The sequence below is a fragment of the Pocillopora damicornis genome, chromosome 1 (assembly GCF_964200805.1).
Source record: "Pocillopora damicornis chromosome 1, jaPocDami1.2, whole genome shotgun sequence".
Lineage (NCBI taxonomy): Eukaryota > Metazoa > Cnidaria > Anthozoa > Scleractinia > Pocilloporidae > Pocillopora > Pocillopora damicornis.
Genome location: NC_142670.1, coordinates 27,086,639 through 27,105,863, shown reverse-complemented (window position 1 = coordinate 27,105,863; position 19,225 = coordinate 27,086,639). Strand labels below are relative to the sequence as shown.

The window sequence follows — 19,225 nt, the reverse complement described above, 5'->3', positions numbered from 1 at the left end:
TGTTTTCGTACTTATTGACGTTTTCGATAAACAAATCACGGCTCAAAGGAGAGAAGTCTGTCAGCGGGGATGGAAATTGTTTTTACCGAGCTGTTGCTTTTAGGAGGAATGAAACAGGCGCTGAGAAACACGAGGAGATTAGCAGGTGGAGTGGCAGTTTGTTTCAGAAAAAGGTTTTTTAGCTGCGACTCTCCACCATTTTCAAATACAAAAACAGTCACAGTTTTTCTTCAACACTAAAATTTTCTACAGTGGTTTCTTCGGCTGATCTAAATGACTAATCATGGTACACTATAACTGCACAATTTCTTTCAATGCTACACTTAGTAGCTCCCAGGCATCCAACGGAATCACCTTTAGGCATCTTACTATACTTACGTCTATTTAAATTGAGCCGCAGCTAATTCTTTAAATTGTACATACGATTGTTTTGAGATTAAGGTGTGCAAAGAAACCTTCGATTTTTTCCTTTGCATTGTGGCTTGTTTAACTTGATAAATTAGGAAAATGAACTGACCGCTGAAGCTCTTGGGGAAGATAAGTAATATTTTCCTTTATGTTCTTTTTTTAGCTATGGAGGTTCCGCAAGGCGAGACAGATCGAGATCGTGAACAAGACAGCTCTTCAGGTTTGAAAACACTGAATGAGAACATTAACACTATTCCACAATGACGTCTTTCATGCTTAGAGTAGAGCTACATATTTGCAAGTTAACTTTAAATATTGATCATGGCCTTAAATTTTGTCTGAAAGTAAAATTAGTACAACGACGTGAAGATGGAGAAACAAGAACCTTAATCATGCTGCAAATATTGCGTGGCTTTTAGAGCTGTTAGTTAAAGTCCCAGCGGAATAAATAGCGGGCTAGTCTGCCATCTTTTGGTAGATACTTTCACCTCGTTTTGCTTAACGTGATGCATCATTAGCCAGTGACAGGGTTATACCCCACTCAAAACAAGGCTTAAACATGTTTTAAAGCTGTTTTTTCAAACACAGCTTAAAATATTCAGTTTCTTCATGGGAGCTGCTTAAACTAATGTTTTTCGGCTTTAAATATAGCACAAATTGAATCCTATGGACAATTAAGCTTTCTGGTTCACTGTTTCTGATTTACAACAGTTAAGCCCGGTCGAAACGAAGTTTATTTTGCGAAGCAAACTTTCTCTGTTACCACAAGAATATACAAAGGTATTTGTAAGACTTGGTACTTCTCTGTAATGTTGATCGGCCGGACTGAGTAAATCCGAGTTCTCGCGGCTCAGTGACCTGATACCGAAATTACATCGCGAAGATGAAGCTCAGTGCGATGTCCCTCTCTTCGATCTTAAAGAATTAAGGTACGTTTCTTCTTGGAGGGGGGTGGCTGGGGAATTTTGGTATTTTTTTCAAAAAAAAGTGTTGGCCTTCCCTGGCCTTTTAATAGAAAAACTCCTGACCCCCCACCTTAACGTGACTGACAAAAGTGCGACACTCCCCTCACTACTTCGTGGTATGTTCCATGCCGTAGTTATCTCAGAACGTTTCGCTTGCGAACGCAAAATGTTTGAATGTAAATATATCTCGATATTAAATGAGTTTGAGGTGAAACAAGAAATTGCGAACATTCACTGTGGGATATTAACGTTGTATAGCTGAAGTTTGAATATGGAAGTATAAACTTTGAGACTTTGTAAGTCCTTCTCCAGGCACACAAACTCCACGAACCAATCCCGATTACACCAAACGTCCCGACTTTCACCTTCTCCACGTACGAAAACATCTACGAGTGGCCGTAAACCTGATGATTATCAGCCTTGAGCTCAAATAAAACAGATGTTTCAAAAGGGTAAGCTCAAAGCAGGGGATAAAAAGGCAATCAGAGAGTTTTCTGAAAAGTACATTGTCTCAGAAAAGCTTGTTGCAGATTATATTGAGCATCTAACTGACATTGAAATGAGAAAAGATAAGCGGCGAACAGATAATGAAAGGAAGTGTGCCGAAATAAAGAAACAGGGCTACAATGACATTGACTAGGAAGATCTCTATCACAGAAACCAGTCGCCATCCCTTAGAGTAGGTAAACTTGAACTTTATTGCATTTAAAGGAAAGAAAGATGAGAGAGTTAGGGTGGTGAGGCACATATTGGCAGTAAGATTTTGACTTCTATTGTGGAGAACAGTCAGAAAAACTTTCAGCCAGCCTCTGACTCAAATTCAGAGTCTGACAGTGACTGGGTAGAGCGCATTGTTGGATCTAGTAGAAACTCGGGCAGCGGATAGTCAAGAGGAGCAAGAGGCTGAAGAAACGATACCTGAGTCTAGTACGCCTTTGCACACAGAAATGGCACAAAACTTCATATTCGACTTACAGTCACTCCGATCTTGCTTTCAAAATAAGCGCCCCTTAGCCTCAGCTTGGTACTAATAATTAGTTACCAGACTATGTCTTAAAAACAATTTGAAATTAGCCTACATCACCACTACATCAGAAATAGAAATCACTGTATGAGAGTGAAGAACTGTCATGCGATATGTATAGGTAATCGCATGAGGCCAAGTACTATTAAGGATTAATTGCACGAGGGTTTTCAAAATTTTCCAAAATTGCCCGAGTCGCGAAGCGACGAGGGCAATTTGGAAAATTTTGAAAACTCAAGTGCAATTAATCCTTAATAGTACGAGGTCTCATGGGATTACTTGTTTATCAATAAAGGGCAAAATTTATACGAAGGAAAATCACGCGCGCAGTCTATTTTTATCTGGGAAGCAACGGATTAGCAATGCAACGGATTAGCCAATCATTAACAGGTAATCATGCCCTCTCTTGATTACTAAAAATGCCCTCGATTAAGAAAAAAATGCCCTCTCTCTCAACCAATCAGCGCTCAGTAATTTTGCCCTTTATTGATAAATATATGTTATTTGCGGGCTAGGAGGTCCGTGAAAAACTGAGGTCTTGAAAATACTGCCCGAGGCCGTAGGTCGAGGGCAGCATTTTCAAGACCGAGGTCACAGTTTTTCACCATAGGGACCGACCCTTAGCCGGTAAATAACATATTTATTTTTTTGAAACTTGACGAAATTCTTTCCGAAAGAACCCGAAGGATTTAGGGCTGTAAATACGGCAAGATCTTCTATAAACTGAACAGTTTTTGAGCTAGTAAATGGTAGTTAAAATAGAGATGATGCAAATTCAAGAGAGATGCCTTAGCGAAACATTTTCATTACCGTAACGATAATTTAAAAGGCTTCCAAACAAACTTTGAAACATTATTTTTACAAGTATCTATCACAATCTGACACCTGTCAATTAGAGAGCGCGTAAGTAAAAAAAGCGTAAGAACATTTGAAAAACAACGGAACTAGTTTCGCAAGGACTTTCACGACAATGTTTTCTTCAAAAACAGTCAATGATCTAACGGAAAGTATTATTCACTCTCATCGACGATTCATTCATGTACGAAGATTTACCTCTGTTTATTAAGTGAACGGCGAGGAAAGTAATTGTGAGTAAATTCAATTTTTTTATTTTTTTAAGTTGTGAGAGTTTGCTCATTTGTTTGCTGCAATGGCGTGTGTAAATCTGGTCTTTCCTTCACAAAAACTAAATTCGAATGGCACATTCCAACAAGACACAAGGGGATTCAATGCGGTCTTTTCTCAAAAAATTCCTTCAGTTTCTGTTGTGCAATTTACGGTACAAATGTTCAGATAGAACGGACTTGGAAAGACTCACCGAGAGCGTATATTTGTTGTAGAACTTAAATTAAAACTTCGCTCGCTCTTTCACTGCGAACAAATTGCTTGAGAAAATTCAGGTATTAAATGAATGAAAGTTCCATCGTTCAGTTTAACTGTAACCAAATACCTCACGTTTTAACTTTCTAGGTACTTTTTGTGAACGATTAAAATTAATTGCGGACGGGTTTTAGGCCGCTTATCAACCAACGTAATGACACTATTGTTCATACAAATTCATTCTGAAACCAATATTTTTCTGTCAACCAAAGTGATTTGAGTGAGAGAAAAGAGAGGATTAATAAGTTATTCATCGGCTTGAGTTAATGACCGACGTGTTTGCTTAAAAATACTGCCCAGCCGGAAAAACAAGATACGTTTATGAAAAATGGCAACGAAAGTTGGGATGTACTTAGCGACTCACGAAAGCGTTACCGTGGCCCGTGGGCAGAGATAGGAAAATACTGGCCGGGTAAGGAACCAATCAAATTGCAAGATTCGTTACCGTGCCCTCTAAAAAATAATAAATAATTTAAATTACCCATCGAGAATGATAAAACCTTAATCGAGGAAAAGACTGATGTAGCAATATACTGAGAATTAAATATTAACTGTTGAGAATGAGAAATTGTTGCGCGAGAAAAAGAAATCACTATGCGAGATTATCGACTACTTTTTCTGAGCCGGCGAACAACAGCTAGTAAGCGGAATATTTCTCTCAAAATGGCGGAGCAACTTAGTGCAGAACACTTTACAAAGTTTGTTGATTCTCTAAAGAGCACCACTGAAAGGGACTTTCGTTTATCACGCATTGTTCATGTAGGATTAGAAATCTGTGCCAGGAAGCTTTAGGAATACACAACAATGCTTATCGCCATATCACTGTCTCAAAGTTCCTCTTCAAACCTGTTTGAGCTGTTAGAATTGTCTTTAGTCGTCTTATTAAGAAAGACGTCAGATATTTTAAATGTATCATGCCTTTGTCTAAAGGAAAAAATTCCATTGGCATTCTCTGCAAGTTCAGGAGGGAGACCGGCGTACATTATTACAAAGGAAATGATCGAGCAACTGCGTGAGACTCGTTTAAACTGGATAAGTATAGGAACATGCCTTGGAATCTCCAACCACAGGCAGCCCCAGCTCCAGCTGTGAGTTGATCATCTTGCGAAATAGCAGTCATGGCGAAATTATAAGAGTTTATATGGGAATATTTACGACCGCTGTTGGGAATAAAAAAATACAGTCAAATTCGTAATAAAAATACCTCACTTTACTTCCACAGTGCATCGCCTGTTATCTGACCGCTTACTATGTTTTCTAGGTTTACTATACAAGAACGGCTTGTCTAATGTTGCAAACCTAGAAATGGATAACTTGCTAAAATGGGTTCTTTTAAAAATAACAAGCTGTCAGATAACAAACCTTTTACCCCGAGTTTTCGCATTTCAAGGGGCTGACAATTTAATATCTTGTTATGTTATGACCACTTACACTTACTACTTAAAGTCTTAAAGTGATATTAGAGATCAGCTGATAAAATTTTAATTTAGAGTTTGTAGTCATGAAACTTGCATATTTTAAATCCCTCTCGAAAGGCTTTCTAACTTGTAACCAAACTAACTGCCAGTGACAACTGTAATGACATTTGAATAGATATAAATTTGTGACCTAATTCTTTTTTTTTCGGAAAGTTTAGAAAATGTCATCAACAGTAACTTGTATTCTGTGTTAAAAAAATATACCAGTAATGTGAAAATACAAAAAATTGTAAAAACTAAGAAGCAAATTTCAAAGTATTCATTTCAAAGCATTCTGAGTATTCATTTTAAATTGTTCACATCTTCCATACTCAACAATACTACAAAACAGGCTTGCTCCTCTTTCATTACATTAGTGAACTCCTCAAGCAGTGCTGGGTATGATTCATATGTAGATGGAAGTTTTAGCAATGGTCTACATGTTCTGGCAAAAGGACATCAATGCTACCCTTCAAGGATAGCAAAGTGCACATCTATGTTGTGTACGTACAGTGATCACATCACTACCAGTGCAGATCCAGAGAAATATGGGTAAAGATTTGCAATTCAGTGACTCTCTAAACCGTTTCAGTTGTTCAAAGGATGTCAGTTCTGCTTCAGTTGGTTCTTCAGCTCTGAATAACTTGTTAATTAATTTGGCGGCTTGCTTTAGTCTCGAGGGACTGAAAGTTTTCCTTAGAGCATAATATCTTGAGAATTGGACTCCACCAGTTGATCTCTAAGAGTGATTAGTGACCATTTTCTCCTATCAGTGTCCCCTCTAAAACAAACATTAAGATCATGAGAATAAAGGAAATGATCACGAACTAAAGAGGCTCTTGGTTGTTAAACAAATTCTCTTTGTCAGCACCATAGGATATGCATAGAGAACAGTACGGAAAAAAAGTATGCTGATGTTAGGATGCAAAGGCTTAAAACACTTGAGTAATATAAAAATTCCAAGACATCTTCATCATTAGGTTTAAAATCATCGCCAAAGCACTTGCCCAATGCCTCTCTATCTTATGTAGTTACAAATTGGCTAAGTCTTCATATCAACGTCTCTGAAGTGATAACTTCATCCCCATAAAGATACAAGGCCACAAAAAGATGTAACAAATTTACTAGGCAGTAATTAGCCCATTGGTAACCATATAGCAGAACCTAGGCAATGGCTTCCCACTATAGTTTCTGCATGTCATGCTCAATAAATGGGACTTTTTAATTGTTTCCAATCATCAGTGATGTGAAGCACTTTTGCCAAAGGCATGCTAAAACATTTAGAAGAACCATGTTGCCTTCTCCCTTCTCTTCTCTACCAGCAATGGTTATGTTTAGGTTATGGTGCTTCTAGGAATGCAGAAGGAGGGGGGAACAAAACATTTGTTAACACTTATCCTCAAACTGCGACGGGTGATTTTTTAATAAATTGTTTCACTACAATATCAATCTCCTATGTAGAAAGCTTAACGGCCGATGATAAGGCATCACCCAAAGGCTGGTTTTCTTTTACAACGGAGTCGGAGTCGGAGTCGACTCCGATATTCAGTTTTCACTCGAACAGAAATGCTCTTACCACTTCGACTCCGTCATTAGTGAAAACCAGCCTCAAACAAATGGAGAAAAGGATATCCCGAAACGATTATTTCTTTTTTTCCATAGTTTAGTAATAAACTGTGGGCAAGGACCGGAAGAGCATTTGCAATAAAATTCATCCAAGGTCAAACTTAGTGTAATCCATCGAGGAACATCTACATTTCGTTAGTTTCCAATCAATTTGGCCATTTGTTAAATAAAAATATTATTTACATTCAATTGTACGGATATTTGAATAAGAAAAAAAAAGTGGAAAGCTAAATGCAAAAGACAATCTCTATGAAGAAAAGAACTTTTTGTGTATTTATGATTGCTAGATTATTTCTCTTTTCTTCTCACGAACGCCATTTTTTCCTTTTTCATATTGGAGGGTAGGCGAAAATTTGCAAAATACACAAAAGTTGAAACCCAACGACAAAGCTGGAAGGGAAGAGACTTACAGAAATCTTGGCATTGTCCATCAAAATTCAAGCGATTATCATAAGGCAGTCGAGAACCATGAGCGTCATCTACAAGTTGCAAAACAAGTGGGAGACAAAGCTGAAGAAGGACGGGCTTATGGAAATCTTGGCAATGCCTATCAGATGTTAGGCAATTTTCATAAGGCTATCAGTTACCACGAGCGTCATCTACAAATTTCAAAAGAAGGGGGAGACAAAGCTGGAGAAGGACGGGCTTATGGAAATCTTGGCAATGCCTATCAGATGTTAGGCGATTTTCATAAGGCTATCAGTTACCACGAGTGTCATCTACAAATTGCAAAAAAAGAAGTGGGAGACAAAGCTGGAGAAGGAGGGGCTTATGGAAATCTTGGCAATGCCTATCATACCTTAGGCGATTTTCATAAGGCTATCAGTTACAACGAGCGTCGTCTACAAATTGCAAAAGAAGTGGGAGACAAAGCTGGAGAAGGAGGGGCTTATGGAAATCTTGGCAATGCCTATCAGATGTTAGGCGATTTTCATAAGGCTATCAGTTACCACGAGCGTCATCTACAAATTGCAAAAAAAGAAATGGGAGACAAAGCTGGAGAAGGACGGGCTTATGGAAATCTTGGCAATGCCTATCATAGCTTAGGCGATTTTCATAAGGCTATCAGTTACCACGAGCGTCGACTACAAATTGCAAAAGAAGTGGGAGACAAAGCTGGAGAAGGACGGGCTTATGGAAATCTTGGCAATGCCTATCATAGCTTAGGCGATTTTCATAAGGCTATCAGTTACCACGAGCGTCGTCTACAAATTGCAAAAGAAGTGGGAGACAAAGCTGGAGAAGGACGGGCTTATGGAAATCTTGGCAATGCCTATCATAGCTTATGCGATTTTCATAAGGTTATCAGTTACCACGAGCGTCATCTACAAATTGCAAAAGAAGTGGGAGACAAAGCTGGAGAAGGACGGGCTTATGGAAATCTTGGCAATGCCTATCATAGCTTATGCGATTTTCATAAGGTTATCAGTTACCACGAGCGTCATCTACAAATTGCAAAAGAAGTGGGAGACAAAGCTGGAGAAGGACGGGCTTATGGAAATCTTGGCAATGCCTATCGGAAGTTAGGCGATTTTCATAAGGCTATCAGTTACCACGAGCGTCATCTACAAATTGCAAAAGAAGTGGGAGACAAAGCTGGAGAAGGACGGGCTTATGGAAATCTTGGCAATGGCTATCATAGCTTAGGCGATTTTTATAAGGCTATCAGTTACCACGAGCGTGATCTACAAATTGCAAAAGAAGTGGGAGACAAAGCTGGAGAAGGACGGGCTTATGGAAATCTTGGCAATGCCTATCGGAAGTTAGGCGATTTTCATAAGGCTATCAGTTACCACGAGCGTCATCTACAAATTGCAAAAGAAGTGGGAGACAAAGCTGGAGAAGGATGGGCTTATGGAAATCTTGGCAATGCCTATGATAGCTTAGGCGATTTTCATAAGGCTATCAGTTACCACGAGCGTCATCTACAAATTGCAAAAGAAGTGGGAGACAAAGCTGGAGAAGGACGGGCTTATGGAAATCTTGGCAATGCCTATCAGAAGTTAGGCGATTTTCATAAGGCTATCAGTTACCACGAGCGTGATCTACAAATTGCAAAAGAAGTGGGAGACAAAGCTGGAGAAGGACGGGCTTATGGAAATCTTGGCAATGCCTATCATAGCTTAGGCGATTTTCATAAGGCTATCAGTTACCACGAGCGTCATCTACAAATTGCAAAAGAAGTGGGAGACAAAGCTGGAGAAGGACATGCTTATGGAAATCTTGGCAATGCCTATCATAGCTTAGGCGATTTTCATAAGGCTATCAGTTACCACGAGCGTCATCTACAAATTGCAAAAGAAGTGGGAGACAAAGCTGGAGAAGGACAGGCTTATGGAAATCTTGGCAATGCCTATCATAGCTTCGGCGATTTTCATAAGGCTATCAGTTACCACGAGCGTCATCTACAAATTGCAAAAGAAGTGGGAGACAAAGCTGGAGAAGGAGGGGCTTATGGAAATCTTGGCAATGCCTATGATAGCTTAGGCGATTTTCATAAGGCTATCAGTTACCACGAGCGTCATCTACAAAAAGCAAAAGAAGTGGGGGATAAAGCTGGAGAGAGACGGGCTTATGGAAGTCTTGGCAATGCCTTTCATAGCTTAGGCAACTTTCCTAAGGCAATCGAGTACCGTGAGCGTCATCTACAAATTGCAAAAGAAGTGGGGGACATGGCTGGAGAAGGAGAGTCATACGGTAATCTTATGTTATACTCTTAATCAATGCATATCCGAGCTTTCGCGATTTTCATGACTCCAGCCTAAAATTGTCCTGGCAAAATGAAAGGACAAAAGTTTGTTTGAGTGTTACATCTACATTATAAATTTCAAAGTTGAAAATTCTGTTACTGCTCGAGCTAGTCTGCCAAAGGATTCCACCTCCAATTTCTAGGATTTTTCAAAGCTGTTTTAAAATTTTAGAATCCCAGAGTTTTGCGACAAAAGAGAATTTTTGCCTCTGAAGTAACCTGATTTCAGTTCAGCTACACGCTGTTCGTAGCTTTTGCGATAATTAATCGACAAGTTTATCACGGTCTTACTTATTTAATTAATTTTGTCCAGATTTTACTTGGGACAAATTTGTCGGCAATGTGTTTCACGATTTGTCGGCCTTGGCCAAAATTTGTCAAAATTTAGTGATGACGAAAAAATCGTTTTAAATAAACAACTTTTTTTGTTAGTGCGGAAAGACCCCATGTTGAACAATTTTGGTTGAACAGATATTGGGAATTAAGTGGTAGTAAATGTCCGTTATATTGCATACTGAAACCAAACACCTCAAAATAATAATTTCCCCAGCCAAAGAGGAGGATGAGGTACCTTATTACGCCGACAGGAAAGATTTGGCAGATATAGAAGATGCAACAGTAGACACTGAAGACAATGAAAAGACTTTGATCAAAAGGTATGGGTTTTTCTGCAATGACTCAGTTTTTTGCCTTTCCCATGTTTTTTTTTTCTCATGGATGCACAGACCATTGTAAAGAGCAGGGTTGGAGTTGCTAGGAGGTGTTAACTAATGGCAACTTTTGACAAAGTGCTCTGAATAAAGAACAACCCTCCGGACCTCTTTATAAATGACAGTTACTTTCTTTTATTTTATTTTCTTTTTAATCTTTAGTTAATAAAGTTCATGCTTAGTAACTGTAATGCTATTAAAAATTTATTACATTCGTGCTCAAATCACTGGTGATCCTTGCAATCTGATTGGTTCTCATTGGCACGATTTATTGATAAAATGCACTATTTTTTGCTCTAAAGTGCATCGATTTCCCAGCTAATGAGAAAGCTCCACGAAAGTACAGCAACAAATTAGATTTAACCGATTGTTTTAGGAAATCAATCAAATTGCAGAAAAAAAGAACGACAACTTTTATAACATTTTACACACCAGCTCAGTACTGGATAAATAACATATATGTATTTGTACCGGCTTTAAAAAGATCTTTATTCATTTAGCAACTGAATTTGGAAATTTAAAATAAATGTAATGAAGTGGTAATTGAACTTTTGCCATGCACTTTTGGTCTGAAATCATACTGGTGATTTCAAGTCTAATGCTGCTGCACAACCCTTTGATTCAGATGTCACGCGTATGATTTCAGAAGATAGTTTACTCCACCCAGTTCAATTACCATGTTCTACAGGTATTCAACATTTTTTTTCAGTGTTTCCATCAATAAAGGGGTATTTAATTATTATCAAAAATGATAGTGAATCATTTAAATAAATGTTTTGATTTATGATTATAACTTGAGGCTATTTGAGTCAAGGAAAAGCAAACTAATGGAAAAGAAAAGAAAAATAAAGAAAAATAACATTTATTAGATCTAGTTTTGAAATTAAGTGTCAATATCTAAATGGGTTTTTCAAACTGCCAGTTTGCCACTTGCATTTTAAATACCTTTGTCATTGCTTACTCCACTTGGGAAAAATATCTTAAAATGCTGGATAATTAATTTCCTTTGTATTTCAGAGGAAAAATCGGAGGTAAGGAAGACTCATGGCACCTGAGGGAAGCTGGTGCCTCCATCAAACTTTGCAGTGGAGCTGTACAACAACCTGTGCCATTTGCATGTAGATGCTTATTGTGGAACCCCAGGACCCTCTTCCCCTCCACTGCCAGTGATGAGATATTGGTTAGCAGTGTTATTGAAATATCTCATGATGGCCCACCAGATCTGGATTACAAGAAAAGTTTTGAAGGAATAAGTTTTACTGTATCTTTGATGCACAATGCCCCATATTTGGAGGGGTATGAGGTGGTTATCAAGCAACTGACTGTCAAAGAGAACAATGAATGGAAGGAATTAAAGACACACAATACTTGGCATGGATCAGGTAACGTTATGTTTTTATTAAATACAGCTGTGAATAACTTAATAATAACTTAATGAATGATCATGATATTCCTAGGTTCCCTTTTTCACTGGCATCAATGTCAGCATTTGAGAAATGTGCAGCTCCCCCTCTCCTAACCCAAAATTAAACCCAACTGGTAACCCGAACTTATCAGTTGACTTAAGGGAGAAGGAGTAGGTGTGCAATGACTTAGATGCGGACATCTATCCCTGCAATGCATGACCTGCTGCACTCATAATGTCAAAGTAGACTTCTTACTTCTTCATAGGCATTTCAAATCCAACTTTAGAACTTTTTTTTCGTTTACCCTTTAGGTGTATCCAAGCAGTACGTGTAATTATTGCACAAATGTTACATGAAGTCTCCAATGCATTTTAATCACTATAATATAAATTTTCCTCAATAACCATGTTGTTGCAAATTAAACTTTATTCTTTGAAGCATAAATATCATAATAACATCTGTTGGGGGTAACTTTATTGTTTGAAGACTTCAAAACACAGCTGAAGGATGCATTTCCAATCATTTATTTTTATATGCAGAAACTTCAACAGTTCCCAAGTGGCTTTTCCCATTTGCACAAGCTGTTTGTACAAAATCAGCAGTTTCTTCATTTGCTGCAGTCTGGCGTCCTAAGTCTTTCACCTTTTCAAGAGGTACTGCAGGAGGCCCGGAATTGACCTGTATTGTGCCTGACCTTCCTGATGTCAGTGTCCAAATTCCTCAGAGTTGTGTTCCTGTTTATCAAGATTTCTGTGTGACAATCAAGGTGCATGGCACTATAAAATTATATACATGCATGAGTCCTGCAATTTTTTTATTTTCCAGTTTTGAAAGTCATAGGATTGGCGTGAGGGGATTGTCAAAAGCAAGGAGATAAAACAAAGGTGTTGCAATAGTATAACCTGTACCCTCAGTTACTTGTCATACACTCCATGAACTTAGTGGCAATATTCATGGAAAGAGAGATATTAATTAACAACTTTAAGCTAAAATAGAGGACAGTTGGGCTTGTGCTTGCATGTGTGTGAAGATACATGTGACAAAGTTATAATCAGCAGTTTTGGTAACTTCGAATTATTTGTGGTACTACTGTCCCCTGTGTACTCATGGATCCTGGGCATTCCCTTTTTAAAACTAGGTTTTAGAAAACTCATTCTAAGCAACAAACAGACTTTTGCTTCGATATAAATGTCAAATTGAAGTCATTCCTGTCAGGTAAATTGGTTTGTATTGGTTTGTAATTAATGCAATTAGTGGATGAAGTTATGTATGATATCATGATGAATTAGCAAAACCAAGGTCTGAGTTATCTACGTAAGCCGAAGACAACACAGACATAAGATTTGGTGAGTTATGACATCATGCAAAAACCAAATTAAATTATTGTTTTATTATACATCTTTTAAACAAATTACGAAAGAAGACATCTCTTCAAATTTGCAAAAGTTTAAGAATACTTCACAGACAGTCAGGGCTTGGAAACTAGGCAGAGGTTGAACTCGACATGATAACTGCAATATCTGCGGTAGATATTGGGTTATATGTAAACTTCACTCTTTACTGTATATTGATTGAGTGCTCTTGACCAATCAGACATTTTATATTAAGTCCAGTGTATACATTGTACATAATAATGCTTATATTACTACATAAAACTTTGAAAGGACATTTACATTGTGTACTATAATTTTAGATAATTTAAAAATTTCATCCTGAAATTCACTTTCCACAATGTAAAGCAAATTATCTTTATGCTGGGAGTGGTTTAACATGCCCAACAACTTGTTTTGCTTTTAAATCCAGGTACAAGAATTCCCAAGCAGTGAGCTAAAAGGAGAGGGAGGACTTGTCGGTCCAGTTATTTACATTTCAGGCTCTCAAAATGTTAGTCTCATCGCGCCTGTAACAATAAGGATTCCTCTCGCCTTCCGTAAAGAAAAACAAGAGTTGGCAGAGTTACGTCTCGGTGAACTGAGGATATTACAATGTGAAGCACATGACTGGAAAGACATTACAGATAAATTAGATGAACCGCCACGTCTTGTAGATGGGAAAGTGCAATTTAAAGTTAGGCATTTCTCTGGGTAAGTATTTCTCGTCGGCTTTATTTGAAAAATAATACGCATGACGTAGAGGAAATTCAAACGTATTTTAGTGTACAGTCATACATACCTGGATTTCTTTTAGTTAACTATAGATTCAATAATTGAAATGACCACTCGAGTACGTATATACTCAAGATTACTGTGCAATGGCTGATAATCGTTTCCATTGGATTGCTTGGGCTGTGTTTGATTTTTCCTTTTCTTTTTCGATAGATTCCGTCCAATCAAGTTGATGAGATCACTTTTACAATCTACTTCGGGCTTCACTGAGTTTGTAGGAAAACTTTGCTATAGGTCTAGGCCTCAGCATGCCCGGTTTTTTACGTGCTTGTGTGAGAGCGGTGTTCGTGGACGTTTTAAACTCAAACTTTTTTGCTATTCTCAAAGACTGTATTATGATGTAATACGGAATATATCGGAATGTGTCGTACCCTACAAAGACGAAGGCTGCTCTTCTAAACCAGTCTGTGGAGAGGAGAAAATTTTGGTGTCTCTTTCCGAGGCTATCATACCCCAGGGCACAGATCAGAAAAATGCCCTGCAGTTTGTGAAGTATAATATAATACAATTTATTTCTGGCCCATCAAGTACATATGATTTAATTGAATACTTCTAGGCTACGTCATGCTAGTTTTACAAAGAAATGATTTATTCCTTCCATTGTAAAATTGTACATTGTTCAACTGTCAGTGAACCATTTTCCGCCATGGCTTTTCTAGGTTTCTTATCAATCAATAGGGCCATGGAGATATACATGTTGGTTTTGTTTCGGCTTTATTGTCTTCAAATGCTCGTTTTCAAATATTCAGTAGGGCTCTCGTTAAATGTGTTGTCATTTTCGGTTGTAAGAAAAGATTTCAAAACGTGTGCTTTTCTAGACGAAGACTCGGCTGGTGTACGTTAGGTTTGCCTCATTTAAATTCATTTCATTTTTAACAGATTCCACGAGAACAAAGTTTATTACACAGGTGGTGAAGTTTGCTTAGGAAGTGAGAGTGTTCCAGGAGTGAAGTTTTGCGACCAAAATCAGGAACTTTTGTGCAACATTATCATGGTATTAGCGTCTCAAGTAGGTGACATCTCACGGTTTGTGGATTTGCTAATTAAATGCACTTTTAGCCCAGAGCTAATAAAGTACTGATGCCAACCTTACTACAGTAGATGACAATTAATTAAAAGGATTAGCAATGCTTTAACCACAGGCAGCCCAAGCTCCAGTTGTGAGATGATCATCTTGCGAAATAAGAGTCATGGCGAAAATTTTAGTTTATATTGGAATAATTACGACCGCTCTTAGGAAGTAAAAATACAGTCAAATTCTCAATAAAAATATCTCACCTTACTTCCAAAGTGCATTGCCTGTGGTCAGACCGCTTACTAAGATGAAAAGAAGCCATTTTAGCAAGTTCTCCATTTTTAGGTTTCTTTCTCCTAGGAGTAGTAAAGCTAGTTTCCGAGTAAGATAATGAGGTCATTTAAGGCGGCACGAAACTTATTAAGGACGAATCTGAGGAACGTCGAATAGGTAAAGAAATGTTCTACCCACAGAAAACAGTACATGAACATGCAGGACCTTGCAAATTTTTTATTTTGATTTTGTGGTTACTTCACTTTTCAGTTGCTTTAAAGTCCCTTTCTATGCCTCTGCCTTTTTTCTTAATTAATTTTCCTTTTTCTTATTAATTAGTAATTTTCTTTATTTCCTCATTTCTATTTATCACATACGCACCCGTAATATTGCAAATTTTCCCTCCTCCATTTAGGCTTCTATTCCTGTCACCTCTGACTTTGAAGAAGGAAGTGGTAAGTTGTTGTTTTTGTTGTAGGTTTCGTTGTTGTTCGAATAAATACAATTTACTGGACCATTCATCTTGTTCTAAAATATGTTGTTCAAATAAATACAATTACTTAAGACCAGTCATCTCGTTCTAAAATATGTAAATTCAGAAATGTAGGCTTTATGGGTTTTGAAAATATAGCTTTTAGCGACAAAGCACTTGTTCTCAACGGAAAGTCATAATAACCTGCCTTACTTCATGTGTTAATAAATCGGGCCGTGTCCTCCTCACGCTCAACAGTGATGGCTTATTGTCTCTGTTATGTATCAGTAAACTCAATGCAGACCACGGTGCGTGCGTCCCTCCTTGCAGGGAATTTGATGCTGAAAACGAATAGAACACAAAACGGCTTAGGAAAGACACAAAGAAGTGTAATTCTCCAGAAAATTATTCCGTTGGCTGTATCGTTAAAATAATGGAGTAACTCTGACAGTGATGAATCCTTTGCACCTGCTATTGCTTTTCAAATGAAATCTTGAATCGAATATTTTTCAATATAACTGCCCCCTTCGTCAAATTTGTCAATGCCCATTGTTACTTTTAAGAAAAATCGACAAAACTTACCACTTTAATTTGTGAACGCCGGGTCTTACCCGAATGATCACAGTCCAGGATCACCACATCAACGTTTCCGAACTATCAGCGCCATAAAACTTGCATTAGTTCTCAACCCAGCCATCTAATTGACCCCATTATTCTGCAGGTATCTCCTCCCAAAGTGTGAAACATTCAATTGTAAAGCATCCAAATTCAGAATCATCGTCATACAGCCCTGTTGCAGCTTCTGGGAAGAAGATACCCCAATCTACAGGTAGTACCGAGATTGAAAATGTCGCGATGGATTTTCCTTTTTAATTGTATTTTTTTGAAGTTTACATGTTGTTGTCACGCGTTTATGTATGGTAAAACTTGTTTATGCAGAAAGACTGGCATTATATTTCTTAGACATCCTCTTTACCACTTATATAAGAGAATAAAAAATAATGAATTAAAAGTGGGCTCTATCATTAATCCAACACCCGTGTATCTTGAACAACATTAACCTATTCCAGCATTAACGGCTGGAGACTATAGCTAAGAGACGTTAATGGCCTCCATTTTCAAGATGCTTGTCGGGACATACGCGAAATAAGAGGTCAGAAATAGATAATGAGTCTGGAAAACTTCCTAAGCGTTTTTATCTTTTTTTATGTATGGGTTGGGAATATGGTTCCCCTGGCGCTGCAAATGTATCCTCACTCAAGCTTGACAATCTTTCGGGCAGACGATTCGGTATTAAATGATACCAAAAGGTGAGAAGTCGCCTTTCGCCACAACTGTTCGCTATTCGCTAAAGCCTTGAAACATCCCTTTTCTAATTTTTTATTCTCCTTCCGTTGTTATCCTCAGGTATCTATTTGGTTAAAGATGGTGAACCATCAGATGAGGAGTTGGAATGTCTGTCCAGGGAACTTGCAGGAAAATGGAAGACATTAGGAAGACGCCTGGGATTCAACGAACCTGCAATAGATGACTTTGATCAAGCCAATAAGGAGCTGGCAGAGAAGGCTTACAAAATGTTAATGGCTTGGAAACAAAAAGGAGGCTGCGAAGCTACTTACAAAGTTTTGTACGATACCTTGTGTCACAAATTGGTGGAATGTAAACGTCTAGCAGAGCAGTATTGTTGCAATGAGATTGTAGGAAATGACTCTCCTTAGTCATATACGATAGAGACTGAGTCGTTTCTGTATTACGTCAAATATCTTTGTGAGTACTCTAAAGAGCGTCTGTGTCGAGCATTCGCGCTTAGTAAGTCGTTCGTCTTCCTTGCGATTCAAGATAGGGGAAAGATTATCTCTAAAAAAAAAACATATTTACCCGTATTTTTGCACTCGAGAACCACTAGCTAAAGAATACTAAAGTCGGAATTCACTCAGACGTCCAGAACGACAGAGCTGAATAACGTCTGCGCATGCGCTACGCTTTGGCGCGGATTTTGAGTCGTTTGCACGTTGGATGTGCTATGCTATAGATTCTAGGCGTTTTTTTACAGAATAACTTCCAGAATAACTCCCAAAAACTTTGTAAACCCCTTAGATATTTTTAGAATTTAATTTTCTTCTTTAAAACACTGGAAATAGGAAAATGCCTTCAACGACAACAAAATGCCTTGGTTTTAAATGCCAGCCCTATTTTTCGCCGCAAATTTCGCTGAATTTTAACCTCGAGCGCTTGAGCCCGTGTTATTGACCGTATAACTGTGATGTCACATTTCGTTATTTAGCTCTGTCGTCCAGAACATGTGAAGCACATTACTACCCTCAAGCATCTTATTTCATACTTCACAGCTTGAAATTAGAATGTATTTTCTCCTTATTATTCTCTGTGCATTTCCCAAGGAACAGACATAGAGAATTGGTTTAACAGTTAAGAGCTTCTTAAGTTAGTGATCAGTTACTATATTCTTGTGTTCTTAATTTTTGATTTAGGTTGACACTGTAAGAAAAATTAGATGCTAGACACTATTTGAGTTGAATTAATCGTTTGTGGTTAGCTTGAATTAACAGCGTAATTTTTTACAGAGTGAGATTCCCCTTGTCTCAGTGTGGTGGATAAGTATAAAACGTGTAACGGCCTTAGATTATAAAATTTGTAGATGCTGAGCTACCTTTTTGTTCTTAAAAAGTGTGAAAGTTCAGCAAAAATCAAATACAAAATGTCTCTTTCTCAGGCTTAACTCCCATGATTCTTTATGGTTTATAGAGGTTTCGCCCCATTGAAAGTTCAACAACAAGTTCACCTCCGCTTCGACGAGTGTTCCCTGACAAATATAATATAGATTTATATAGCCAACCCTGAAAGCGGAGTTCCAGTCAGTTTATTTTCCAGCCCTTCAACTTCTAAAAATTCCTATGCACTGGCTCTCGAAGAGTTAACGAGATGTGGAACGGAAGGAAGATATTCTCACAACTTGCAAAGTGATCAACATATCAACATGCGTGCTAGTCAGCGGTATTTTCAAGCAGCTGAAGACTTTCGTTGACGTTCCTTATTGTTTGAACGGATTGTCAAGAATATAGAATGTTTTCTTCCCTAGATGTCTGTATCGGTTGAAATGATATTTTATTACCCGTGTTTGTTAATTTTGGTTTAGACAGAATGAAACGACGTTAAACGACTTCGAGTTAAGATTTAGATATCACCGGTCCATTAAAGGGTTTACACGCGGGATCAGTAGTCACTGAAACAATGTGCCAGAATCGTACTTAGCACCTCTTATACCTTTTCCTGATGCGCCATTTATGACTGTTTACTTCAAAGGTTTTTCTCTAAACTGTCAAACTACTCTGATAAGCGTAGAAAATTAGAAAGAAAAGTCACATTTCAACTCGAGTCGATGTTTAAATTCTCTTCTTTCAACTGCTCTAGCTCTGGCTGGAAAGACCGATGCTGTAATTGCATATCAATTTACATGTCTTTAAACCAACTATCCTTTATCCTGGCAACCCTAGCCACTGAAATTCTAAATTTGTCTGTCATCTGGTTCTTACGCTGCGAAAGTTAGATTTCAATGA

The 19,225-nt window shown here is 38.0% G+C and overlaps 2 protein-coding genes and 1 pseudogene across 4 annotated transcripts in view; all 3 read left to right on the top strand.

Annotated features, from left to right (window-relative positions):
* Window positions 1-19,225, top strand: part of LOC149053031 (uncharacterized) — a 152,129-nt gene that overhangs the window by 43,520 nt on the left and 89,384 nt on the right. The gene's annotated exons all lie outside the window — the stretch shown is intronic.
* The window catches only part of LOC149053037 (nuclear protein localization protein 4 homolog), a 281,781-nt gene that overhangs the window by 253,894 nt on the left and 8,662 nt on the right, over window positions 1-19,225 (top strand). The window lies entirely within an intron of this gene.
* On the top strand, window positions 70-17,368 carry LOC149053038 (uncharacterized; annotated as a pseudogene). The gene is made up of 13 exons (XR_016179703.1): window positions 70-156; window positions 572-628; window positions 7,148-9,658; window positions 10,160-10,265; window positions 11,337-11,701; window positions 12,037-12,049; window positions 12,377-12,491; window positions 13,529-13,809; window positions 14,218-14,382; window positions 14,770-14,899; window positions 15,594-15,633; window positions 16,372-16,479; window positions 17,058-17,368. The product of XR_016179703.1 is annotated as an uncharacterized LOC149053038 (transcript).